At 42.0% G+C, this 26,388-nt stretch overlaps 1 protein-coding gene and 1 long non-coding RNA gene across 13 annotated transcripts in view; both read left to right on the forward strand.

Annotated features, from left to right (window-relative positions):
• The window catches only part of LPP (LIM domain containing preferred translocation partner in lipoma), a 679,749-nt gene that overhangs the window by 578,207 nt on the left and 75,154 nt on the right, over positions 1 to 26,388 (forward strand). The window lies entirely within an intron of this gene.
• On the forward strand, positions 5,162 to 13,549 carry LOC147577356 (uncharacterized). Its single transcript, XR_015240198.1, has 2 exons — positions 5,162 to 7,097; positions 7,327 to 13,549. It is a non-coding gene; the product is annotated as an uncharacterized LOC147577356 (long non-coding RNA).

The following is a 26,388-nucleotide window of genomic DNA, read 5'->3' on the forward strand; positions in this document are numbered from 1 at the left end:
TTTTTCACTTCCCTACAGCGTCAAGGGATGCTGGAGAGGTTGGTGTCATCATTATAGCATGGTGAGGCTCTTTATGGACACTTCACAGTGACAAGGGCCTGATATATTGTAGGTCTTCAAAAAGAAGTTTGTTGAACTTAAAGATTATTTAAGGGGCGCCTGGGTGGCTCAGTTGGTTAAGTGTCCAACTTCGGGTCACGTCATGATCTCGCAGTCCAGGAGTTTGAGCCCTGCATTGAGCTCTGTACTGATGGCTCAGAGCCTGGAGCCTGCTTCAGATTCTGTGTCTCCCTCTCTCTCTCTGCCCTCTCCTGCTAGCACTCTGTCTCTCTCTCTCTCTCTCTCTCAAAAATAAATAAACATTAAAAAAAATTTTAAGATTATTTAATAAATCAGTATTTTATGTTTATAATATGGGAAAATATAATATGGGTAGCCAAGAGAAGAGGAAAGACGCGCTGAAGGTGTCACAGGTGAATAGAGGCTCCTGGAATTCTTTAAGCTCTGAAAGCCACAAATACACATATGTAATGAGGTTTTAAGTTACATCCAAAAAATTTTTTTGAAAGAAGAGTAAATGTCTTCCACAAAAGTTATGTTTTTTTTTTTTTACTTTGTAGGCTGGCTCTTTATTAATGCTAAGAGATATTTGAGGCAGTGTATATTAATAAAGCCATTAGGACATGTTAGTTAAAATAAAACTGAACTTTCTAACATGTAACTCTTAAAAAAGTCAAGATTTATATTGTTAGTCTAGTTTAGGCAGACACTAAATCCTATTCTAAAGCATACAAAATATACAAATAGGTTTTCCACAAAATAGATAATGCAGAATGTGTCAGGGCCTCACAGGAAAAGGACTCGGAGAGAGGACTAGGGGCATTTGGGGGAAAGGAGGCATTTAACAAGAAGGTCGTCAGAGAGGAAGAGCCACGTACCGAAGGGTCATGTGGTAAATCTGATTTCCTGCTAATGCCACATAGTCATTCCTTTTCCACCCCTGACAGACTAGTGGGAACTGTCACAAGTCCTTCATCTCTACAAATTAACAAAATCAAGGCTTAACAAACCAAGGGCTTTGGAAAATGAGGAATTAACGTAGGATTAAAACAGATCTTTGAGCTAGTTCCTGCACTCTAAATCTTAGCCTCTACCTTTCTCTTGAAGTAAATTCAAGCTAGCAGATGGCCTGTCATCAGATAGGATTTTTTTTTAAATCAGCAAGTCTTTTTTTAATAAACCTCAGGCCCCAGTTTGGTTACCACTGTTTTGAGAATCTTTCCCTATGTTCATCTAAGCTGAAGACAAGCACTCTCCCCTCAGGTCTCCGGAGTTTTTCTCTAGACCTTGGTTTTACTCCTTCACCTTCGTTTTAACCCTTTTCTGTCCCCACCTTATATCCGTTGACGGTCTCACCCTCATGGTTCTCACTGCAAGCTGCTTAGGAGCAAGCTCATTTTTTTCTCTGTTCTTTGTGTCTCTTTCCCCTGTGTAACCCCATACCTTAGCAGTGTCACCAAAGTGTCACCAAAGCAGTGTCCGGCATAGTACATCTCTCCCTGGGAGGTATTTAGTTGTTTCCTTTTCTCTTTTAATAAATGTATTAGTCAGCTTAGGTCGCCATAACCAAATACCACAGACTAGTTGGCTTAAAGGCCCACATGACAGAAATTCATTTCTCAAGTTTTAAAGACTGGAAGTCCAAGATCAGGGTGTCTGGATGGTTGAGTTTTGGTTCTGGTGAAAGCCCCCTTTCTGACTTCTCTGTCCCCGCATAGCAGGGAGAGGGAAAGAGAACAGCTCTGTGGTGTCTCTTCTAAGAACTCTAAGCCCATCATGAAGGCCCACTCTCATAACCTCATGTAAACCAGTTACCTCCCAAAAGCCTCACCGCCAAATACCATCACATTGGGGTTAGAGTTTCAACATATGAATTTGGGGTGGTGGCGGGGAGAAACAGTTCAGCCCATAACAATGGATTACATCTTTTGGCCATATGTCTGTGAATTCATTTTCAGCACTGGTTGATGGGGTAGCATTTAGAATATCCTGTGTTTCTAGATATAAAAGCCATGTAGTTAGGTATTTAACAGGTGTTTATCGAGCATCCTGTTGCCTTTATTTTTTTCTTTTTTTGCTAGACTTCCAGAAGGGCCCTATTAATGTTCAAAACATTGCACAACCCTGCTGCATTTTCCCTTAAGGATACACTTTTACCCCCACTAGATCTTACCTCATTTTTAAGACCAGAAAAGAGAGAAAGACTTGGTTCTTTACAGGGTTGTTGAGCATTCCTATTAGATCATTAGGAAATTGGTACAAGTGGCAGGAAGCCAGACTGGCCTGAGTCTGGCCAGACAGTGTCTGCAGGTCATTCCAGCAAAGCTACTGGAATAACGATGTGTTCTCCCATAAAGTGCTCTTTGTCAAAGTCTCTTTTGGAATTAACTCCTCATGCATGGATCAATAAACCTCACCAACTTGCCAATGTAATTAAGAGGTGGGAGGTTAAGCATTACTATTAATTAAGTTCAAAGTAAAATAAAACGAAGAAGGTTGTTTTTATGAAATTGTGCTGTCCGATTCTGCTCAAGGGTGTTTCTGCATTCTTACGGAGGAGAATCCAGGAAATGGAGGGGATTACTGTCTCCACTGCCTTGGGAGAAGCAAGCATTTAACCATATGTATCTTGGATATTTTTAACTGAAGAGTAAACTGTTAACCGATAATAAGAGCCAGTGAATGCCCACCTTCTGTGTACAGAGGGCTGAGTTCAATGCTGTGAGGGAAACAAACAGCACGAGACTCAGTCATGCTGTCTCGTGCTGAGCCCTTAGCTGAATGAAAAGGACCAGGCAGCACAACACCATAATACAAAGCAAGATCTATCTGGAAGAGAGATTCAGGCAGTGGTGAGAGTCCAGAGAAGAAGGTGAGGGAGATGGGGACCAGATTCAAAAAAAGACCTCCCAGATGGTAAGGCATCTGAGCCAGGCCTTGAAGGTGGAGTAGGATTCGATGGGAGGAAAAAGAAGGAACGAGGATAATTTGAATTTCTGGGTATTTCTTTTCCTTGTTGAACTTTATAACTTCTGGGATCAAAGGAAAAGAAATCAGCCTGGTGGAAAGCAAGGATTTATTGAGTGTTCATTATATGTGTGTTATTCTGCAGAAAATTCAGGAGTGCAGGAGGTAAAAAGTATCTCCAGGTGCATAGGTTTTTTTGCATACGTGACGGATTGTCTTGTACTCATCACTTTCCTCTGTTGGCATCTTCAAGGGATTCATCACAAAGGTCGAATTCCTTTCTCTTGAGACCACAAGGAACAACAGCCAAGGGAAAGGCCATGTTGATGCTACCCTTCCTTTTCTAGGAAGGTGGATACTTAAAAGTCAGGGAAGAAGCACGTATGCACTTCGAGACAGTGTAAGTCCATTTTGCTGGTTAAATTGAGTGACAGTATTGACACCTTTAAAGCTGGAAAGGACCTTAAAGATTCTCTAACCCAAGTCCCTCTTTCTTCAGATTAGTAAACTGAAACCCAGTAAGAGTATGATTTTTCCAGGTAAAAGAGAGCCATGCGAATTTCCTAAATCATATAGCAGCCAGTTTGTTATTTGATATTTATGTTACCTTTACTTGGTACAGGATGATTATTCTGCTTTTGCAAGGGAGAATAACTTGATTCTCAATCCCCTGAGTCACCTTTGGATGGTATTAGGCAACTTCACTTCATAATCTACCTGTTTTTCAGCTATGTTAATTACATACCTTCTAGCATTTACCACCTGTACCAATTGCTTAGCATAATAATACCTTATACTTAAATTCATGTGCCCAAAGTACTTTCATACTTGTTTTTCATTTGATGTCCATAACAATCCCACAAGGCAGGTGTGAGTCCTAGATTAAACATGAGAAAACTGAGGCCCAGAGAAGGTAGCCTATATAGCAAAGAAACTGAAGCAGGGCTCCGGCATCTATTTTATGACGGAGTCGAGTTTTCTTACCTCCGCACCTCAAATGCCTGCCTAAGTGGTTTTCAGTCTTGTATTCATCCAGTGAATATTCACTGAGCACTCTATATTTCAGATAGTATAGAGAATTGAGGATACAAAGTTGAAAAAGACGTGATCCCAGTCCTTGGGGAGCTCACCATCTGAAGGAGACAGCCATCCAAACAGACTAACAAGTAGAAGGCTAAGTGCATAATGGGCATAGGAGTTGTCTTTGGGAGTTGGAGGTGGCACAAAAGATCGAGGGACTAATTTTGTCATTATTTAAGCATGTCACTGTCCTGTCTCCCCATAGCCTCCGCTAAGGCTTCTTGCCCAGGCCTCACGCTCCGCTGGCATTCAGTCAATATTTGTTGATGATGGTACTGATGTTTTTATCCCTCTGACTTCCACTCACCGGAGAGGGTTTCTGCTGCCCTTTGGGTATAATAGACTTGACTTTACAATTTGAGTTAGCCTTTTAAAAATCATTTTTGAGGAAAATAAACAACTTTATGAGATGGCATCTAAATACCACTCAATATAGTAATGATACTAGTTTAACCAGTTAATGCCCAACATTTGCAGTCTAGGGGGCCATATTTGTATCAGCTCTTCTCTTAAGTCAGTGAATTGCAAGTTCATTAGGGGCAAAACAGACTTTAATCAGTCTTAAAATTTTTTTAATTATTCCCAAGTACCTAATCATTACTGCTTCATTGATGTTTTAAGGGGTATCCAGCATTCAACTGTTTTTCACAGGAAGAGGATGAATTTCAGTGGCAAGGAACAGCCATATTTTCAAAATTACAGAGACATTTATCCTCATAGCAAAAGTTGTGTTTAAATTTTGTGAATTGCACAAGCTTGGAATTCTGCACAGTGCCTGTACTCTGGATTGATTTACATTGGCCGTATATTAAAAACAATATTTCTCGGGGCGCCTGGGTGGCGCAGTCGGTTAAGCATCCGACTTCAGCCAGGTCACGATCTCGCGGTCCGTGAGTTCGAGCCCCGCGTCAGGCTCTGGGCTGATGGCTCAGAGCCTGGAGCCTGTTTCCGATTCTGTGTCTCCCTCTCTCTCTGCCCCTCCTCCGTTCATGCTCTGTCTCTCTCTGTCCCCCAAAAAATAAATAAACGTTGAAAAAAAAATTAAAAAAAAAACAATATTTCTCAACACGTTTATATGCATTTGATGGTTTCTGAAACCTTACTGGCAAACTTTGTGAGCAAATATTAATTTTCAATGGTACTGAAAATGAAGTGAAAATTAGGTCTTTTCTCTCATCTGTCTAAAAGAACTTCCTTTAATCATTCAATTCCCAAGATGTAATTAGTCTGATTCTGCTCTAGATAGGAGCTCATTATAAGGATCTTAGGTGAGCAGTCTCTTCTGGCAGAAGTGACCTCTTTGGGGGGTGGCTCAGTCAGGTAAGCATCCGACTCTTGATTTCACTCAGGTCATGATCTCACAATTGGTAGAGTCAAGCCCTGCGTCGGGATCAAGTGCACGGCCGGTGCAGACCATGCTTCGGATTCTCTCTCTCCCTCCCTCTGTCTCTGCCCCTCCCCTGCTCATGAGCAGGTACACACTTTATCGTTCTCTCTCTCTCAAAACAAATAAATAAACTTAAAAAAAATGACCTTTCTGATTCAGTCTTCCAGTATTTCCTAAAACTCCGGTATACAGAGTGAATAGCCAGATAAATAAGTCAGATTTGATTTGTCAGACACCAAGATGCACACTGACATGCACATGCAAACACAAGTACGTGCTCACACCAAAGCCAGGAAGCCTGCAACAAAACAAAGCTGCATTTACCCTCGAGGGAAATAAAAATGCACGCCTGCCACAAAATTATTTTCTTGAAAACAATATTGAAATTTATGAGCAGACACTACAGCTCTAATTTATCAACCGAATCACAATTTAAATGGGACAACAAAAGAGAAATTGTAATTTAAGGATTTTTGAGTGTGGTACTTGTGTGTGTGTGTGTGTCTGTGTGTGCGCGCGCGCGCATGTGTGTAGGGATGTATTGAATTTGAGAGTAATTTATGGAAAGTGCTGCCAGCATGGTATTTCAAATGCTCCACAATTTGAATTTAAACTGCTCAATGGGATCATTAAGATTATTATGCATGTTTTCCAAAGAGTTTGAATTCAAATGACAACTTAAAAAAAAAGATGCCCTTTAAAAACTGAGGAATGTTATTGCACTTATAGAAATTCATGCAGTTTGAATAATTTGCCACCTCCCCTTCCAAAAAAGTACCTGATGATAAGTGCTCAAGAGACAGGGATGTTGGAGAAAGTGCATATTGCCAACGCATTCCCTTGATGAGTAAAACTGGATTGTCAAGCAGGCTCTGTGGACAATGAGTTATTTCATTCAGTACAATTGACAGAAAATCCGGAAGGGATGTGGATCAATGTGGCTGGAGCACAGAGAACTGATGATGGCGGACGCTCACTGAGTAGTAGTACATAAAAGGCCCCTTCAAACTCATTAAATGTGCCATTTGGTTTTCTTTCTATGGGTGGGTCTTGAAATATGGAAGTCTACTTTCATTTTGTGCCAGCTAGCCAAGTGAACAATTTACAAAAGGAATAAACAGAGGGGTGCTTACTCACTTTTCAAAAGCAGTCTTTTTGCAATGGGTTTTGCAAAGTTATTTTGCAATGGGTTTACCATTATATTCTTATAAATGAGCTTAGTTCCAAGGATGGGAAATTTACCAGTTCTCAAGGCAGCTTTTTCATGTTTTGAACTCTCTAAAGGTTATAAGGCTAATTTGGTGGGAAGTCTATTTCCTTATAACATCATCTGTCCCTAGAAAAGACAGTTAATACATCTTCAACTTAAAAGCCTTTTAGGTATGTGAAGAAACTTCCCAAGACCATCTGAATCTTCTCTTGTTCTGGTTAAATTCTAGCTCCTCCGTCCATTTGTTGTCTATTCTGATACCAGAACCTTTAACTATTCTGATCACTTTCTTTTGGATTGTCTAGGATATCAATATATTTTTCACAGTTTGGAATTTCCATTGACTTAACTACAGAACTGACCAAATGGGACATGTAGAACCTCATTTAAAAGGTAAATAACAGGGGGCGCCTGGGTGGCGCAGTCGGTTAAGCGTCCGACTTCAGCCAGGTCACGATCTCGCGCTCCGTGAGTTCAAGCCCCGCGTCAGGCTCTGGGCTGATGGCTCAGAGCCTGGAGCCTGTTTCCGATTCTGTGTCTCCCTCTCTCTCTGCCCCTCGCCCGTTCATGCTCTGTCTCTCTGTCCCAAAAATAAATAAACGTTGAAAAAAAAAATTAAAAGGTAAATAACAACCACAAAATAAAAAGAAGATTCAGATTTATGTCCCATGTTTTGAAGTCGAAGGAAAATGTTATAACCCATTTCCAAATTCCAGTGGAATAGAGTAAGGTTGCATATTAGATCTTGTTCTGTTCAATCTATTTTAAGCAGAAGTGAAATCAGATTTATGACTTGTATCATTTTCTAACTTACATTGAAGTATATGTTTCATCTCCATCCAGGGGTAACGTACTCATTTCTTCCCACCTTTAGCACTCAGTGCTGTCTTGGTATAGGTGAGGTCCCCTAATTGTTGAATTAAGGAACAATAATAATAATAATAATAACTACTTAGTTCTTCCCAGTTTGTAAAACTCCAATCTAAATTGAAGCTCAGCGTACAGGTGTAATTTTTGTATTTGGTTTTGGTTTTGGTTTTAGTGTGAGGGTATCAAGACTCAGAGGGCGTAAGGGAGTTTCCCAAGAGCACAGAGCTGGTCAGAGGATTTGAATGCAAAGGCACTGTGGCTCTAAACCTTGTCATTTAGGCTAGACAGTGTGTAAATCAGTTCCTGTCATCTCCTTGGTTTCTACCTAGATAGGATGTATTTGCAAATGGTTTGGGGGGGAGGGGGAGGGAGAGCTTTCATTTTTATACCTTTGTCAGAGGTGTTCAAATTCAAGGACTTGGTATGTTTGAAAGCAATCCTTTGGATTTCTAGTTGCTGTGAGAGCAGCATTTCTACAGAGCATTGCAGTCTCTCTAAAATGAATCTGCAATAGCATGTAAGAATGGGTAGTCTGTGAGAGCCAGAACTGAGGCAGCAAAAGAAACCTCATAAACGTTCCCAGCAGGAAGCTCATTTTGTATCCAGATCCCTAAGCAGAAAGGAGGGAGAAAGGAGGCTTCAATGAGGAGAGTGATGTTCCTGAATGAATAAGCTATGGAGTCAGGGAAAGACCTCCGTATCAGGGATCCTTGTCTCTCACCAGTTTCTCCAGCCTGTTGGATGCAGTCCTACAGAAGCCCAAGCTTGTGCTTAGTCTGGAATTTCAGCAGAAATCCAATACTGCTACCTCTTTGTCCCTACCACTGAAAACACCTCTTCCTCACTGCCTCCCAGACCTCCCACCCCACACCCATCCCACTTCAGTGTTGCTCCTGTGCCTTCTCGTTACATCATTCTGTTTCTGGATCCATTGCCTTATCAAACAGGGACACTGTCCTTTTTAGAATGCTCCTGAAAATTTGCATATTTGATTAAATGTCCCAATCATCGCACTCCTTTCCAGTAATCTCAATACTGGGCAGCCAATTCCAGTAATGGAAGAGACGCTTTCAGCTGTTAGGCAATGGGTTACCCTTTCAAAAGTTATTGAGCAATTCTGTCTTCAAGTTGTATTTAAACCATGAGTCTGGATGCTGAAAGCCCCTTCTGGACCCAGCCCGACAGCACCAGAGAACTTTTGGGTGAAAGGGCAGTTAGAAACGGTCCTGTGTGTATTCTTTGGGCTGAACTCATGGGAGAGGTACACAGGATTTTCAGTTTCTTCATAATGTAAAATGGCTGTAACAGTATCTATAAGGGTTTTGTGAATATCAGATACAAATTTGGGGGCAGTGGTCAGTGCCATTCGTGGGACATATTCAGCTCTCAGCAATAGGTGCTACACCAAAAGCAAGGTGGGCACTTGAGATATAACCATAGAGATTGGACACTGTGTGAAACAGGAGCTTCTTGCACTAGAAGGAAAGGGGAAGAGACAGGATGACCACTCATTAGAGATGCGGCAGACAGGACTCTTGTCAAGGATGGGGAAGTGGAGGAAATGACCCATACTGAGCTTCCCACCACTAAGTGGAACACAGGAAGGGAAGGACCTGTTTGTACACGAATCTCCTGACAAACTTCTGCCAGTGGCCCACATGGTATATGTTATCTTCTTGAAAGGGTAGAGTAGTTATTCACGTGCCCTGGACGAAATAATACGGCAATACTAGTCAGTGCCTTTTGCAGTTAAAGGGTACTTCATCTGCCATTGCAAGTCAGGAGATATCATGATGCAAAAATCCAGACTCGGGGTCTCATGACGTTCAAAACTATTCTTGCTACTTGACTCAGTTTCCACATCCCTGCAGGCTGTCAGGCAGTGCACAGAACTCAGCCTTTGAATCAAAGAGATAATCGATTTCAACCTAGAACTACTTGCTACTTTGTGACCATGGTCAAGTTTCTTCCGTTCTCTAAAGTCAGGTGTTTCTCATCCATAAAAGGAGGCTGATAGTACTTGTAGGACTAACGGGAAGATTAAATGAATTCGTGTGGGTTAAGTGCCAAACACAGTGCCTACCTCCCCCTGTTTAATACGCACTAGTTATTATTGCTGATAATTCACCCTGAAGACCCTTTCATACTGTGTCTTCTCTGGCAAATAGATTATAAATACACCATAAAAATTCATCCTGTGATATCTTTCCACAATCCTTTGTTTTTCTCTCCTGTCACACTCTTCAGGTAGTCGTGCAGTCTGGATGAGCCCAGCGACTTGTCTTTGCTCACCAAAGCAAGTAAATGTTGCTTGATCAAAGCACACAGCTAGGCACCTTGATATCAGTATAAATTGTGACGAACCTTGACCTTACACACAGCAAGTATTCTTATACTCTGCTCTCGAGAGAATCACACCAAGCAGAAAAAGTCCGTCCCAGTAACTCACATACTGTATGATTCCATTTATATAACATTCTTGAAATGACATTCTAGAAATGCAGAACAGGTGAGTGGTGATCAGGGGGGAGGGTTGGGGGAGGAAGCGGGTTAAGGAGGGGTGAGAGTACATGTGGTTATAAAAAGGCAACAGGAGAGAACTGTTCTGGATCTTGGCCGCGTGGGTGGAAACATGAATCCATACATGTGGTAATATTGTCTAGAACCAGATATCAGTGCATGGGCACATGCTTGCACACTTTCTTGAGCCCTCCACAGCTTATAAAGCTGTTAACACTGGCTGTTGGAAACACTGTCTCCTTTGGTGTCTGTGACACCGAACACTCCTGGGTTTTCCTCCTACTTCTTGGCTTGCAACATCCCACTCTTTTTTCACAGATTTTCTTTCTTCTCTTGACTCCTTAAACTCAGTGTGGCTTTTTTTTTTTTTTTTTTTTTTTAATTCTGCCGCAATCCCTCTTCTGGTCTCACACTACATTCTCCTCAGTAGTTTCATCTGCTCCCATGACTACAAAGATCATCCATGTGCTGAAAACTCTCTGGCCAAAATCTGCGGCTGCGATGTCTCTCTGAGCTCCGGACTACGCATCTGTCAGCTAAGCAGATACTCTCCATAAACAGGCTCCGAGGCCCACAGATTTCAGCACTTTCAAAACAGAACGCACAAGGTGGCCTTCTTACCCTGCTCCTCCCTGTGTTCCTGGTCAGTGGCTGGCACCCCCTGGTTGCCCTAACCGAATGCATAGGAGCTGTCTGTCTTTCATTCCAGGCCCCTCACTCTCCCCTCTTACTTTTAATACTTCCTCACCAAATCCTGGTGGAATGCTTTGGCTTTCTTTATGCCTACCTTCATTTACATAGCATGTGCCTTCGGAATTCTTCAGTGACGTTTCATTGCCTTCACTATCAAGTCCACCCTCCTCAGACTACCATAGAAGACTTGTATAGTCACACGCATGCACATGCGTGTACCCATAGGCACCCCTACATACACGCGCGTTTCCAAAGCAGGGAGGTTGTTTGTTACCCTTGGGGCCGGGCAGATACTTTCCCTTCTTGGCATGTGCAGCTTTCTCCCTTGATCTCCATCCCGTAGCCAAGAATCCCCCTCCTCCGGGCTCTCATCCCCTGCCGTACCACTTTCTTACCACTTAGCAGATGGTATTTAAGTTACCTCTTTATTTCTCGTGTACCCCATTAGCTATAATCTCTCCCTAAGGGCAGGGGGGTGTCTGGTTCCTCACCGCATCCCATAGTCAGCTCTCTATCTGGGTGTCTTGACTGACGGATTGCCCTGAATTGAACAAGGATGAGATCATGGACAACAGAGCCGACTGTGTAAGCAAGCACTGAACCGGTGGCCGTGGGGTAAAGATCCTGCACGGGATACAAGATTCCAGTTTCTGTGCTCCTGCTGCACAGCCCTGATTTCCAGACCTTTTTTTTAGTCACTTCCTCTGAACCTTGCCAGCACTTTTTTTTTCTTTCTACAATTGTTTTTCAAGTTCTCTTTATACTGTATGGACCAGAGTGACTCAGGGTCTAGCCAGGGCTGACGGTAAGTGTTGCACCACCGGCCCTGGGAGCCCCTTCTCCCTGCTACTCTGCTGGCCGGCTCATCACGGGAGGGGCTTGTAGAGGCTCCCAGTCTGCGGTCCCTCTCAACTCAGTTGCGATGTCACGGTTATTGTACCGTGCCTGGCTTAGCACAAAGCACGCTGAGCCGACAGCCTGGAAAGCTGGGCCTACCCGGCTCTGCCTCCGACTGAGGGCGCCTGTCCATGTAGTTCACAAAGAGCTACCCAGGATCCCTTTTTGGAGTGTATTTGTGTTCTACAGCAGTAAGCATTTACCTCATTCAGACCCACCGTGTGGACAGATCACGTACGTACAGCGACTTGAAACACTCCAGTGAAGAAATCTTCATTAAATACAAGAATGCTGTGCCTGCAGGGCTCTCGGGTTCCCCACCGTGGTTTCACACCCACCAGCTCATTTAATCCTTACACGTTTGGAAACTGAGGCCCAGTGACTTGTTCATATGAACAAAGATAGCAAATCGTGGAGCCAGTTATTTTGATGGTGTTAAAGATTCGTGAAAATTGATATAAATAAATAAATAAATAAATAAATAAATAATAAATAAAAAGAAAATTGATCTGAAAAGCACCATCCATTAAAAAGAGTGAGGACACCAACAGGCAGTTCCTCGAAGAGACAATCATAACAACAGATGATAAAACTTTGAAAAGAGGTTCACTCTTATTTTATTTCAAGCAATGCAGTGTAAGATACATTTTCCCCTTACCAGAATGGCCACAATTTACAAGTTTGATACTTGGCTTTGGCCAAGATCTGGGGAAATAAGTACTTTCCGGTCTTTTGGTTGGAGGACGAATTGAGACAACCTTACTGGAAACAAAATTTAGTGTCATCTCTCAAGATTTTAATTGTACATGCATTTTGATACTGTGATTCCAAATAGTAATAGGCCATTTGATATATTTGCATGAGGGCACAGTAATACCTTAAGAATACATACTGTGTCACCATTTGTAATGCTGTAAAGAGACTAGTTGAATAAAATTACAAAATAAATATGGCAAATTCATACGATAACTTGGAAGCTATTAAAAAAAATTTTAATTAAAAAACAAAACAAAACAAAACAAAAAACAAGGTAGGAGCACCTGGATAGCTCAGTCGGTTGAGCGTCTGGTTCTTTACCTCAGCTCCAGTCATGACCTCACAGTTCATGGGCTAGAGCCCCATATCAGGCTCTGCATTGATAGTGTGGAGACTGCTTGGGATTTCTCTCCCTCTCTCTCTGCTCCTCCCCTGCTCACATGCTGTACTCTCTCTCTCTCTCGAAATAAATAAATAAACTGAAAAAAAAAAAAAATAAAACTCTTAAAAAAATAAAACAAGGCCAACCTATAAATACTACAAAAGACACCCAAGAAAAACTAGTTTAAGAAAAAACAAGGTACAGGGACCCCTGGGTCACTAAGTCGGCTGGGCGTCTCAGGGGCATAGATCGAGCCCAGCGTTGGGCTCCACACTGAGCATAGAGCCTGCTTAAGATCCTGTCTCTTCCTCTACCCCTCTCTCTTGCTCACTCTCTCTCTCTTTCAGAAAAAAAAAAAAAGTACAGAACAGTACATAAAATCTCATTTCTGTTTAAACAGAAACTTTGAAATGGATGCTTGTGTGTGAATGCATGTGTGTGTGCACATGTACATACATGCATACACAGAGACAGACATAGAAAAATTGTAGGGATAGTCAAGTTTTGGATGGTTACCACTGGGGAGGAGTTTTGCTTTTCACCTTATATCCTTCTGGGGCAATTAAAATGTTAAATGAATATACATTTCTACATATAAAAATTTGAAAAGTTAATGTCCAGCTGCAACGCTTTTCTTGTTCCCTGAGCTACAGGGTAGCTTTTTGGTTTGCCCAACTTCATTGACCCAAATAGAAAAACCTTCAAGAGAAACAAACAAACAAACAAAAACGCTTCAGAAGCTTTAGGTTTATATGACCTTTAAAGTTAAAATATACAGGGGTCCCTAGGTGTCTCAGCCGGTTAAGCACCCAACTTCGGCTTAGGTCATGATTCGTATTTCATGAGTTCGAGCCCACATCAGACTCTGTGCTGGCAGCTCAAAGCCTGGAGCCTGCTTCAGATTCCGTGTCTCCCTCTCTCTCTCTGCCCCTCCCCAGATCATGCTCTGTCTCTCTCTCTCTTTCTCTCAAAAATAAACATTAAATATATATATGTATATATATATATATATATATATTATATATATGTATATACATATGTATATATGTATATATATTAATATATTAATATATTAATATTAATATTAATTAATTAATATTAATATATTAATACATATATATATGCATTAATAATCCCACTCTGTAAATCAGAATTCCCATCAGCCTCAAAACATATGAGCAAGCAGATGACTGATCTCTGGCCTTTTTTGCACCTTGTGTTGTGTCAGCAGTCATGGAATGCAGGCCTCAGCGTGGAAGGGCCCCGAGAGGCCACCAGTCACCTCTTAGTGAAAGCCTCGTTCTGCAGAACAAGAGAGAAATGAGTGCCCATCCACTCTTTGTTCCTTCCAGCTCCTTTGCCACCTAGATTTATGCACTTGACTCCTACTCCAGAATATCTTCCTAAAGGAAGAATGAATGATCTTTCTGAGATTCCAACCTCATCCAAGCTCTCCTATTTAAAACCCTTCAGGGGGTTCCTCTTCCCAGCATTCCCTGTCCCTGTGAATCTATGTATAAAAGCAAAGCACCTCAACCTATTTTAATGTGCCCTCGTTTACGTGACCTTTTGTCGCTGGCCTTGAGCTGGTGATGCCTGTGCATCATGAATGAGGTTCTGCGACCAGGTGACCGAGAGAAGGCAGGCCTTTTCAATCTCTCCAGCCTTACCTCTCCTCTCTGCTCTCATCATGTTGAGCTACTTACGTTTTCCAGGGGCACCATGACTGGCCCATCCATTGCTCTTGGTGCATAATCTTTCTCCACCTAGGACACACTTTCCTGGGCTTTTGCCAGGCCAACACATTCCCACCCTTCAGGTCTCAGCTGAATTTTCACTTCCTCTATGCAGACTGCCTGACTGGCTGTCCTGCTGATATGGGCTGTTCTTTGAGTCTCCCTTCGCAGCCTTCATTACTTTTTAGCATGGATTTGGGTTTTGCTTGTCTGCACCCCACTCTTTGGAAACCTGCAGAGTTTCTGTCTTCAGGTTTAATTGAGGATGCTATCCTATCCCCTGCCATAACCTGGTACCAGACACATAGTAGACGCTGTGTTAGCGTGTACCAAAGGAATGAGCTCTAGAAAGACAGACCCTACAGCTTCTGGGCGCAAGTGCCCTGCTTTTGCTCCTGTACTGGGCTCTCTTCCCTCTGCCATCCCCTGGTCTGTTCCCCAGCCCCAGCACTGTGTGCAGTCTAGTCATGGATAGCACACTCAGAGTTTTTAGGAAGGGATAGGAGTTGATCATTTAACGTCCTTCAAGATTTTGTTTCACAGGGAAAGGATAAAATACCTGGAATTGTTCTCGCTTTGGAATTATTTTCCGTCTGTCCTGATTTCAGCTTCACTCGGATAGATTCAGCCTGTGCCAGTCAGCACATGCAGAAATAATACCGTAACGACTCTTCTCCTTCCTGCCTAATGCAAGCTCACTGCCTCCACCTTACAACGAGCTGGGCATTTCCGGTTTTGTCACCGCTGAGAAGTGGGGCCCTGAATCCCACCTTTTTGGTTAGGGGTTCAGTAAACCTCATTATAAGTCTTGTACAAGAATCTAAATTTGCACCAGCAGAATTTTAGAATCGCTCCTTCCCTCTTCTTCCAAAATGCTACTGTTCCTCTGTCAGGACCAGCTTCTCTGGCACAGTGCAGTATAGCGGAGACCACCTGAAGGTCCAAAGGTTTTGTCAGAGTAAGCAAACCAACCTGGCTCTGAGGCAGAGGAGGAATAGCAAGAATTTACTCTTGATTTCAACACACATTCCGAGTGAGGGGAGAAAAGGGAGGACACATTAATCTCACCCATTCTTGCTTGGTGAGATTAATGTGTCCTCCCTTTTCTCCCCTCACTCGTAACGTGTGCTGAAATCAAGAATAAAGCCAAACCAAGGCTGGTTCCACTGTGCATTCACCCCACCCTGCTAACAAGACCTTTGGGATACACGAGGCACTGCACTCAAGGATCAGCTGTATGGATAATGTAAGATAAAGATGATGCTACATTTAGTTTAAAAGTTCCTCACTTTTTGGCCTGAGGGAAGAGTTTTGCAAAAAGTAGAAGCGACTGCATCTTGAAGCTTCCATGCAGGGGAAGAAGTCAGGACTCTGAGTAAATGTACCTCTAGTCCCTCTGGTGGGCACTGGTCCACATCACAGGGAGCCCAGCTGTGGTAGCCGGTAGCTTCAGAGGGGCTGGCAGACAGCACTCAGAGGCACAGAGAAGTTTTCTTCTCATTGAGAATTCTGGAAGGCAGCAATTATGCAGATAAGGGAGTCAAGTTTCAAGTTTCCATTGTACCGATAGTGCAGTTGAGACCCAGATGAGAGATATAACCCATCACTTCACTGGTGTTCAGAAGCCAGAGTAACCACCAGCCTACCCTTTAAGTGATGCTTGCTCTTACGTTGGCCGATAAGCTTTATTTGTTAGCAGGCGGGTATCCAGGGCTTCTTGGGAGCCGACGCTTTTCCCTTACGAGTGAGTGGGCTTTTCTAGTCTCCCATGTGACTGGGTTCAGTATCATTTAAAGAACCTTTCAGGAGAACTTGCACCCTTAGGTGCTGGGGCCGATATTCCAGGTGTTAGGACAGAGCCGGGAACAAGGTACTCTGGTCCCAGCCCTCATGAAGCTCACATTCCTAGGTCTGTAAGGAGCTTTGGGCTTCTCTTGCATAATAAATACAGTGATTGTTGGTGTGATTTTCGGGGGGAGGTGGTTTTCAGGACCTAAGTCTTTAGTTGACCTCCAGCCAGGCCTGTCTCACCAAAAGTCTTTATTAGCTTCCAACGTAGGGTACTCAAATAATGAGTGAAGAGCATGACTACAGGATACTTTTCCTCAGGCAATGAATTCGGCCTGATTTCAGAGGCTATTTTGGACAGGTATCTTTGTAAGCAATATTACATTTTCTTCCTCGTGATATTTCTATATGGACAATTTACATTAATAGTTGATAGTTTGCTAGAAGTATATTTTACTGTTCTTCAACTCCGGCTGTACATTAGAATCACCAGGAAAAAAATTTTTTTTTCTCAATTCTGATGCCCGCGTCCCCACTCCAACAGCAATAAAATTAGTGTCTCTAAAAACAGATATTGGCAATATATTGCTTGGTATCATTTAATAATCAAGCATCACATTAAAAAGTCTGACCAGGGGCACCTGAGTGGCTCAGTCAGTTTGGCTCAGTTGGTTAAGCGTCCGACTTCGGCTCAGGTCATGATCTCACGGTTGGTGAGTTCGAGCCCCGCGTCGAGCTCTGGGCTGACAGCTCAGAGCCCGGAGCCTGCTTCAGATTGTGTCTCCCTCTGTCTGCCCCTCCGTTGCTTGCACTCTGTCTCTTGCATTGTCTCAAAAATAAATAAACATTTTAAAAAATCTTTTTTTTAAAGTCTGAACAAAAGCTCCTTTGCAGGGAGGAGAATTCCCTAGTGCCCAGGTCCCACCCCCATGATTTTTTTTTTTTTTCTTTAATTTTCTGGCGCGTTCTGCAACTATAGCTTAAGTAACTCTGGTTGCCCTCACCACTCAATCTGGCTCCCAATTTATATTGAGCTGGATTCATATTAGAAAGTAAGGAGGGGCAGATGGAAGAAAGTGATCTTTTTTAAACCCATTTTTAAAAAAGTGTTAGGAGGGTCATTCATTGGAAAAAGCCACAGAGGAGGTTTGGACACAAGAAAGGATTTCATAACGGTTAATACAAGCTGAGAGTCACTAGCTCAAGGAGTCCTCATGTGCTTGTGCTCTCTTCTGAAAGACTTGGACTGAGGGTGCTTATGACCTGAAGGTGGCTAGGAGCTAGGCAAAATGGCTCCAAAATCTTACTCGGTCCTGGGAATCTACAACTGCTAAAAACATGGAGCGGTCAAACTGCGTCGAAATGCCATGTTAGAAGTAGATCTGATGCATCAAATCTACTCTCATGCATTCACCTCAAGTATTATCGAGAAAGTTAACTTAGAAAACAAATATAATTATCTTTTTTAATTTTTTAAGTTTATTTATGTATTTATTTTGAGAGAGAGAGAGAGAGAGAGAGAGAGCAAGTAAGCAAAGGACAGAGAGAAAGAGAGAGAAAGAGGATCCCAAGCAGGCTCTACACTGTCTGCACAGAGCCCAACAGGGGGCTTGAACTCACAAACCGTGACATCATGACCTGAGCCAAAACCAAGAGTTGGACGCTTAATGGACTGAACCCCCCCCCAACTCCCCAACAACTATAATTTTCTTATGTCTGACCTCATGTATAATTTTGGACAAATAATGTTAAGTGCTATAGCAAACGAACCCCTGAATCTCAGTGATTTGATACAGTAATTTATTTTTTTCTGATAAAATCCAACTGGATATTTGGCGGGTGTTTTCTACTTAGGGAGTCGGGCTCTAGTTTCTTCTATCCACTGGCTCTGCCATTCCCTGGAGCTTGGAGGTCCTGTGCTAGATCCTCTGCAGCTGACAGATGAGAGAAGAAAAAGCTTGGAGGTCATCAGGAGGTGGGGGGATGGTTAAGGGGCAGACTGTGAAATGTGGCATCGCGATCCTTCTACTCAGCATTTCACTGGCCAGGACTCAGTCACTTGGCTACAATTGCAAAGAATGTCTGGAAATGTAGCTACCGTGTGTGCCCCCAAGGAAGAGGAAGTGGTTTGATGTGCGTATAACTACTCTCTGCCAGACTATCATCACCATCATCATCATCATCATCATCATCATCATCATCTCATCATAGCTGGATTTGAATCAGTTTATTTTCCTGGAATTTTCCAAATCGAATTATTTAAGTTCTTTAGCCTAACAAAGTATGTAAAAGACACTTTTCCTCTATATTTTTTATTGCGGTAGGTGTTTTCTATCTTGGTCTGATTTAAAATAACAACTAACAGATTCCACTTGTCACAGCTAGATAATTTAACCTCTGACTCCTCCATGTCCACAATTAGGACATATACCAAATTTTTGAGGAAGAGGATATGCATTCAGTTATTCAACAAATATTATTGAGAGCCTACTGCACGTTGGTCACTGGATACTCAGTGGTAACCAAAAACAGACAAGCAGCCTGCTCTTGGGAAGTGTATGTTCTGTTAAGGAAGATGGACAGAGTATTTTAATTTCTTTAATCGTTATTTATTTTTGAGAGAGAGAGAGAGAGAGAGGGACAGAGCGTCAGCAAGGGAAGCGCAAAGAGAAAGGGGGAGACACAGAATCCGAAGCAGGCTCCAGGCTCTGAGCTGTCAACACAGAGCCCGACACAGGGCTCGAACCCACAGACTGGGAGATCATGACCTGAGCTGAAGTCAGACGCTTAACCGATTGAGCCACCCAGGCGCCCCTGGACAGAGTATTTTAAAAGAAGAGAGCATTGTCTTAAGAGAATTAAAGGAACATGCCATAGATGGAAAGGCCAAGAAAGCATTCCCGGGGAACTGCAAATTCACTGAGCTATGAGAAATGAGTAGCTTAGACATCTCAGATAGTGGAGCATGCGTATTTTCAGAAACTAAAAGAAAGCCAGGGTGATTAGAGCTCAGAGGCTGAGGGAGAAGCATGATTCAAGACAAGTTTTCAGAGATAGACCGTGAAGGACGTAGGCCACACTAAGGATTTTGGCCTTTCTCCCAAAAGTAAAGGGAAGCCCAGCCATTTGATTATTCGTACACCACTCATCCATCACAGGTTTTTCCTGAAAGGCCTTTGGCAATAGGGGAGATAGGGAGGCAACGTCATGAGTAAGTAAATAGCAGAACCTCTTCCCAAGTGTTGTGGTTTTTAGCCACACACCATGTATTCTACATCTCTCCAACTCTTCTCATTGTTTTCTAAAGCTAAATGTAAGACAACATAGCCTGGTTAAGAAGACAACCTGAAGAGTGAAAGGTTTTTCCTGTTCCAAATGTGAGCCATTGTCTGCATTTTCTAGGGTGTGCTTTAGTAGAGAGTATTGGATTTGGAGTCATATTTCCAGGCCTTTCCACTGCTAGCCAATTCCATCTTAGCAGCAGCTTTCCAACAGTTACTTTTCAGATATGGGTCTAGATTCCAGCCTGCTCATTCCTAGTCAGCATACTTTAACACTTTTCCACATAGATCCAGGCATCATTCTCCCTTCTTCATAATCCTAGAAATATCCCTTCTGATTGAACCAGGTCACTTATTTGTCATCCTGTTTTCTCCCTACTGGATGATGATCTTTGTTTTCCTTCTAAAATTTGAACAAACGTTAAGACTGGAGCTCAAGACTCCCGTCGCCACAAAATCTGCCCTGACAACAAATTTGTTGATTTCATGGTCCTCCCACCGAATAAAACAGCTGCTTGAAGGAATTGTCTTCAGCTCTTTTTCTTAGAAACACAACACTGGGCTCTGGACTGGTGAGTGTGGGCTTTGGTGACCTAACAAAGCAAGAGAAAGCAGAAACTGACAGGGTATGCCTTTGCTCTGGATTTGCTAGACAACTACAGTCAAGCTATTGAATGTTCTTCCTCCTAAATGCTCCTTCCTCAGTCTGTTAAAACTTAGGCTGGTTCATCCCATATATTACGATGCATACACAGTAATACTTCCCATGCAAGATGGTTGAGGTTCATGATGAATAAAACTGTGGTAAGGCACTTTGCAGTTATTCTGGTCTATCCTGTCCATGGTGCCTAATGAATGTTCATTCCTACGGATTAAAGGTTGCCGTTAGATTAAAATCAGGGACTCTTCTAGACTTCTAGATTTAGAAGAGCTGGAGAGATCAAAGCCTTGCACATGACTGGAATTATCCAGTCTCCTCTCATTTCACACATCTTGGACTCCAGCCATCCTGACCTGCTTTGTATTCCTCAAAAATTCCCACCCTTTTGTGACCTCCTGCTTCTACTCATTCTGTGGCCTGCATGGAAATGCCTTTCCTCATATCTTTGTGTCAGAATGTTACCTGGCCAACTCCAGTGGCACCTCATCCATGAAGCTTCTCTTTGTCTCACCATTTGGAAGTAATTACTCCCTCTTCTGCTCACTTTGTGATGCAGATTATCTTTGTTTATATTATGCATTTGTATGTGTATGTCCTAACATTCTCTAGAAGAACAGCTTTTGAGGGAAGGGCCTGTAACTTGTCTTTGTATTTGTGTTTCCTAGAGCTCCTTCTAGTGGGAAAAATGTTTTGAGGTCAGTAAAAATTATATCCAGACTGAGTTCTGTGATTAAAACACTTATTTATGACCTTGGTTCGTCAAGTTTCTTAAACTATCTAAATTAAGAGAACTCCTGGTCCGGGGCCTAACTTATGGTCTGTATTCAGAAAGAATACTTTATATCCTGCATACATTTCTAAGTCTGTGATCGGTACTTAATGTGCATGTGAAATACAAAATGTAAGCACTAATGATACTTTTAGTATTCAGTGCACAGTTATATGGTGCATTTCTTCTCACAAGGTGGATACTCAGATCCACGCTATTTTATAGAAGAGAGAGATGAGACCTTAGAGAAGGTGGGAACTTCTGTGGGAAGTTGGCACAGATGTTGGGGAAGCGGGACCTTGAACTCAGGCAGTCAGACTCCAGGACCTGTGTGCTCTTGTCACTGCTTTCTTCATTCTTTCTCCATCTTGAATTATCACCTGAACAGACAACGGGACACGTAAATCCACCTTGTCCAGGAACATAATAAAGTCTGCTCACTCTCCCAGACACTTGAAGATAAATCTCCATTCTCCCCTAAGCGGCCTGCCCTACAAGGTAAACAATCCAAGCCCATTTCATATTTCTTCACAGGTCAGATTTTCAGCTCTCTCCCTGTGTACATCTCTGTCTATCTACCCTGGACGGGATCCAGTTCTTTTTTATGTCCTTAACCTAGAAGGTACAGTGGCTTTGAAATACTACTCAGAGAGGTGACAGAAACAGCAGGTGCGGTCCCAGATGTCAGGGAACACGTTAGTGGGACCCTAATAGAGCCACTTGCCGACTTGGGTCCAGCAGTCCTAATAAGGAGGGAGGCCCAAGCTGGGAAGATGCTTGGGAGAAATAGACAACGAGGCCTGAGAGAAGGGAGATCCCACCCGCTGCGAAGCCTCCGCATGTTGAGATTTTATGAACTCTGTCACCTGCTGGTGAGTCCTTCTTGCTCAGTATCTTAAAATCCAGCTGCAATTTCGGTTCCACCCTCCTCCCTGGAAAGGGTGATTAACTATTTGGGAAGGATAATTATCTAATTGCCGGTTCGGCTACATGTGTGTGGCTGTTTCGCTCCTTCCCCCTTCAGTGTAAGCCAAGTCTTCTCAATAATAAAAATAATCCAGAATTAGTCAACTGCCTTTTAACAGGTTTTCATTCAGTCTGGCACAGCAAGAAGTTTCCAATTTTACAACATCACCTTTACCTTAAAAAAAAAAAAGAAGAAGAAAGAAAGAAAGAAAGAAAGAAAGAAAGAAAGAAAGACCCCACTCTGCCAGTTAAATTGTCAGTTCCACACCGTCTCCTGTAACCGTTAATACAGCCATTACTTCATTTTGGACATTTTACTCTATCATTGAATAAAAATTTAATCAGAGAGAATTACTGCTCTGTTAATACCTGTTTAACCTTTGTATTCGTAACAGATACAAAACCACTTAAAATTTAAACCACTCTTCGAGGGTGTGTATGCTGATCCGCCTTTTCTCAGAGTTGTTTTCCTGGAGAGCTGTGGAAGTGTGGCATGGGGGTCACTGCGAAGTTCTGGGCGCCACCGTCTACTGCTCTCCCTTTCCGTGTCCTCTTTGCCCTAGTCATTGTTTTTGCAGCGGCTTGCCGTTTTAAAGGCTTTCTTTATTAACGCTGCTAAATCCTTTTTTATTGTTGTCAAAATCCTTTTTCTCCCCTTTATCAGATGTAGTTGATGTCTTCTGTTTGCAGAATGTGTAAGTGCTGAGCTCCCCATAAAGCATGCCTGCCACCTTCATTTTGCAGGCTTTACTGGAAAAAGGGCCTGTGAGTGCAGTTCGCAGCAGCATTTGCCCTTCATGTGTAAACTTAGGCTTCCCTCTCCTCATTCAAGCACCTTATGTGCAGAGGCACAGCCTGCAAAGAGCAGGGGGTTCTGACTTTGTGATGATAAAAGTAGTCCATCTTCTAAACCTAAATATCCAAATTTAGTTAGAAATATCGAAATGCAGGGGCGCCTGGGTGGCTCAGTCGGTTGGGCATCCGACTTCAGCTCAGGTCATGATCTCGCGGCCCGTGGGTTCGAGCCCCGCGTCGGGCTCTGGGCTGATGGCTCAGAGCCTGGAGCCTGTTTTACATTCTGTGTCTCCCTCTCTCTCTGCCCCTCCCCCGTTCATGCTCTGTCTCTCTCTGTCTCAAAAATAAATAAACGTTAAAAAAAATTAAAAAAAAAAGAAATATCGAAATGCAGAAATATCTAAACTAAAATATGAGGGGCGTGGGTGACTCAGTCAGTTAAGTATCCAACTTCCGCTCGGGTCATGATCTCACTGATGGTGAGTTTGAGTCCCACATTGTGCTCTCTGCTGTAACACAGAGCCTGCTTCTGATTCTCTTTCCCCTTCTCTCTGCTCCTCCCCCGCTTGTTCTCTCTCTCTCTCTCTCTCTCAAAAATAAACACTAAAAATAATAAAATAAAATAAAATAAAATAAAATAAAATAAAATAAAATAAGTGAAATTCTTCCCAACTGTTCTTTCTAGAAGAAGCCAATGTTAACAGTTCTGTGTATCTACCTCCAGGATTCAGAATTGTTTATGCATTATATTACACACAGTAATATACTTATTGTTCTGCACCTTATTTTTGTTTTCCCCCTAATAGTGTATGCTTGGTATCTTCCTGAAAATGATAGTACATAAGGATCCACCTTTGTCTTTTTCATGGTGCCATAGTATTCTATAGGATGCATGGATCAGAGTCATTTCTCTACGGGGTGGGTATTTACATGGTTTCCATTTTTTGCCCTTAGAAAGCACTTATCTTTGTGCGATGATCTTTATGTAATTTTGAGACCTTCTGTAGGATAGATTTCTAGAGTGAGCTTGCTGAGTCAAAAGTGTATGTGCATTTCTATTTTGATACCTGATGAAATAGCCCTCCAAGAAGGGGGTCCCACTTCATTCTTCCCAGGGGTATACGAGAATATCTGATTCCATATACTCTCCCTAACCTTGTACATGTGCACCTCTTAAATTTCTGTGGTAAAGATTGTCTAAAAATGGGATATACCATTGGGGTGGATTTTGTTTTTTTGTTTGTTTTCTTGCATTTTTATAATTTTAGGAGGATGTAGGCTCATCTCATATGCTTGCCGTTTCCATCCTTTGTTCATTTTTTTTTTTTTTTGATTGGAGTATTCACGTTTTCCTTATTGATGGATTAGAACTTCTGTGAGTTTTAACCTTTTGTCAGCGGCTATTTTAAAACTCCTACACAGAGCCCTGGAGTTTCCTTGGAGAAGGGCCTGGGTGAGAAGTGGCTGGGCTGGCAGGGCTCTCCAGGTTCCTGCTTCCCCCTCCTTACCCCAGCCACACAGAGACACTTTCCAAAGAGAGTAGCCCAGTTTTTACCTGCATTTCATGTTTGGCTTTGAAATGAAACAAAGGCTCTTGAGGCTGAAAAGATGTTGAAAAAACACTGCTATGGGAGGAAGAGTCCCAGATTTGTCATAAAGTGATCTGTCTCAGCTCTAAAACATAGCATTTCCAAATCGGAAGAGCCCTTAGAGATTAAATGTTGTTAAGTTCCTATTTTATTACAAACAGCTGAATCACGTAAACTATACTGTGAATATATGTTGATATACATACAATGCTCAAAGATCACTTTCATGAATTCCGTGATACCTTAATACTAATGTGTATTTTCTTCTTCCTAAGAGCTTCAACATGTATTTGAAACTAGAAGTACACATATGATTATAGACAGTGGTCAGGGATTATTTATTATTATTTTGACTCCTTATTTATTACTGTTACTGCATTTAGTCCATTGATGATGTGTTCATCTGAGGACTATACTAACTCAAGGCCCAGCGGGAATCTGTTTGTTGCCCAAAGTTTTGAGTAGCTGTTGTGGGCCAACCCCTTTCGATTCTGTAAGTGGAGGCACTCATCTAGTTAATACCAGAATGGTATTCCTATCCTGGGTGTCCTGACTCTGTGTGCAGGGTACTTATCATTCTTTGCTAATTAATCTTGGGCAGATTTTCCTGGCATTTCTGAACCTCAGTTCTTTCCTCTCTCTTTCAGTGAGAGTACTAATACATGCATTGACATTCTGACTGAGGCAGAGTTGGAGGGATAATGAATGTTCTTACCTTTTGTGAATAGCATAGTACCTTACAAAAATGTGAAGAATAATTCAAGTATCTATGGCCCTTTATTATGGTGTTAAAATAGGATTGCAAGTTTGAACAGCAACTACAGTAATTCACTGTGTTTTGTTTTTAGTATATTCCCTAATCAGAGCAGTGTTGATATTTCAGCTATTGTATCTTCTGAAATAGGCTTGATTTTTCCCACTTTAATATTGTAGACATGAAAGAAAGAAAGAAAGAAAGAAAGAAAGAAAGAAAGAAAGAAAGAAAGAAAGAGAAAAGAAAGAAAGGTAACTGTGTGTAGCTCTCTTTCATCCTCTCTGAAATAAGAGCAGAGCAAGAACTCTAAATGGTCAAGGTAGTAGCCTGAGGGCATTCTTTTGAATGCTTCTTTCTGTGTTTGTTCACTTAAGAAGGGTCTAATTTCTGCCTTCATCTACAGGATTCTTTTATACTGATTTAATTGTTAAATAAAACTCGTTATAACAGATTTATCCATAGACTTATTCAAAACAGATTTTTTAAAATGGGAAAGTGGTGGGTATTTATATTACAAGATAATTTCCTCTTGCATACTCAAAAATCTTCTTTATCCCTTTTAAAAATTGTAGTTATCTAGAGTTGTTTCTTAATTATTCATTCAGTTCTTTCTGCAGATATTCTAGGTTCTTTGGATTCATCAGAGAACAAAACAGCAGAAACTTCCCAGTGTTTACATTCTAGCAGGGGAAGATGAACAAATAGACAATAAACCTAACACAAAAGTAAATTATGTAGCATATTTGAAGGTGATCTATGCAATGGAAAGAAAAATAAGCAGGGGAAGGGAGAATCAAGAGTGCAGACAGTTGGAGGTGATAGTTTGCAGTTGGGCGGTCAGGGTAGACTTCTTTGAGCTGATCTTTGAGCATTGAGTTGAAAGTGGTGAGTGTGCTATGTACCAAAGACCTGAGGCAGGAACGTGTCTTCAGTGTCGGAAGAACATCAGAGGCTCAAAGTAACCATGGAGAAGTGAGCAAGCTGGAGAGGAGTAGGAGATACCAGAGCGGTAACTTGGGGAAAAGAGTACAGACCTTTTAGAACCTGATAGGCCCTTCTAAGGATCCATTTGATGAACATATTATTATATGAAGTTCAACTTCTAATCCCAAGTTACACAGTGATAGACATGCAAATTATTTATTCCATCAGTCCCAAGTATAAAATATCAAACCACCTAAATTCAACCTAAGAAACATTCATCAAGCTACCACATTGTTCAAAGCA

The sequence above is a fragment of the Puma concolor genome, chromosome C2 (assembly GCF_028749965.1).
Source record: "Puma concolor isolate L17-30 chromosome C2, mPumCon1.1.hap2, whole genome shotgun sequence".
Lineage (NCBI taxonomy): Eukaryota > Metazoa > Chordata > Mammalia > Carnivora > Felidae > Puma > Puma concolor.